This window comes from Eschrichtius robustus, chromosome 12, assembly GCF_028021215.1.
Source record: "Eschrichtius robustus isolate mEscRob2 chromosome 12, mEscRob2.pri, whole genome shotgun sequence".
In the NCBI taxonomy this organism is placed as follows: domain Eukaryota; kingdom Metazoa; phylum Chordata; class Mammalia; order Artiodactyla; family Eschrichtiidae; genus Eschrichtius; species Eschrichtius robustus.
The window spans coordinates 100,510,927-100,513,016 of NC_090835.1; the positions used below are offsets into that span (position 1 = coordinate 100,510,927).

General features: G+C 35.9%; 1 pseudogene; it reads left to right on the top strand.

Annotated features, from left to right (window-relative positions):
* The first annotated feature begins 482 nt into the window (after positions 1-482).
* LOC137773393 (geranylgeranyl transferase type-2 subunit beta pseudogene) lies at positions 483-1,539 on the top strand (annotated as a pseudogene).
* Positions 1,540-2,090: the final 551 nt, after the last annotated feature.

Genomic DNA, 2,090 nt, shown 5'->3' on the forward strand with positions numbered 1-2,090 from the left:
CCTTTGAATGGAGAAAGATTTTTAGCCCCAAATAAGGAATGGTTTCCTAAAAATGAGAAACATTTAAAAAATAGACTGTGCTACCTTGCAAATAGTGAGAAGTCTTTCTCTAGAGTTTTTCCAGTAAGGTGTGTGGATTTCTATCAGAATTATTATGGAAAGCAATTATTTCCAGCTTTGGGTGGGAAGTTGAATTAGATGTCTATGGATTCTCTGATATTATGAGAGCCAATAAACTGCTCCTTGATTCATCTGAGGTTTAAAAAATCATTCTGTGTGTTTCCTTTCTTTGTTTCTGTTCATAACAAAGTCTGGACCATGCAGAGCTAATTCTTAGGCCTTTATAGTGCTGTGTGGTAGGAAAGGAATCCTTATAAAGAAACGTGTTAATCTTTACTATAATACGTTTTTAAAGTTATTTTTCATAAAACATAGAAGGGTAAACTTAAGAAATGGAGAAGTAGCTCTTTTCGCTCTCAGACATGGGCACACCGCAGAAGGATGTTATTATCTAGTCAGGTGCACCCGACACCCTATTAGTGGAGAAGCATGCAGATTATATAGCATCCTATGGCTCAAAGAAAGATGATTACGAATACTGTATGTCTGAATATTTGAGAATGAGTGGCATCTATTGGGGTCTGACTGTAATGGATCTCATGGGACAGCTACATCGCATGAATAGAGAAGAAATTCTGACATTTATTAAGTCTTGTCAACACGAGTGTGGTGGAATAAGTGCTAGTATTGGACATGATCCTCATCTTTTGTACACTCTTAGTGCTGTCCATATTCTTACTATGATAGTATTAATGTTATTGATGTAAATAAAGTTGTGGAATATGTTCAGAGTCTACAGAAAGAAGATGGTTCTTTTGCTGGAGATATTTGGGGAGAAATCGATACAAGATTCTCTTTGTGCGGTGGCAACTTTGGCTCTGTTGGGGAAGCTGGATGCTATTAATGTGGAAAAGGCAATCGAATTTGTTTTATCATGTATGAACTTTGATGGTGGATTTGGTTGCAGGCCAGGTTCTGAATCCCATGCTGGGCAGATCTATTGTTGCACAGGATTCCTGGCTATTACTAGTCAGTTGCATCGAGTAAATTCTGATTTACTTGGTTGGTGGCTTTGTGAACGACAGCTTCCATCAGGTGGACTCAATGGAAGGCCAGAGAAGTTACCAGATGTATGCTATTTTTGGTGGGTGTTGGCTTCCCTAAAGATAATTGGAAGGCTTCACTGGATTGACAGAGAGAAACTGCGCAGTTTCATTTTAGCATGTCAAGATGAAGAAACGGGAGGATTTGCGGACAGGCCAGGAGATATGGTAGATCCTTTTCATACTCTATTTGGAATTGCTGGATTTTCACTTTTGGGAGAAGAACAGATTAAACCTGTTAGCCCTGTTTTTTGCATGCCTGAAGAAATACTTCGGAGAGTGAATGTTCAGCCTGAACTAGTGAGCTAGATTAGATCCCTTGATGCAGAAGTTGCCTAGTGTAGTTTTACTGTTTTAACATTTCAGTATTTGAAGTGTGTAACAAACTTAATGGCTGCCTTGTTAATATTTTGTACATGAATTGTGTTGATTTTAATAAATTATATAATTATACATATTATAAATTAGAGACCTTTATTGTATCTTCAGCTTTCCGTTTTCTTCTGGAATGCTGTTATTCTGAGCGTAATATTTTGTTTATGCTTCAATGTATTTATCTTGTTTGTCTCCATAACAGCAAACTGAGTTGAACTCTATTTAGCTGATGAAGTCTTGTGTTCTGATTTTCCCATGTACTCTCGTGATATGTTATATATAACTATAGTTAATATAAATTGGTCTTTGTCAATGAGAATGTTAACTGGTAAAGAATTGATGGAACCCCATAGGAATTAAAAGATGAAAAAAGAAAAAGAAATGGAGAAGTACTTACATCAAAACTTTTCAGATATTTTCAAATATTATTTAACCTGAAGATATTGCATCTCTATAAGGAAAGATGGTTCTCTGTAGAGTCAGATAGTTACTCTGTTAGATATAATAATACTAATATTCCATATAGTTAAAGTTCATATGAAGAAATCAGGC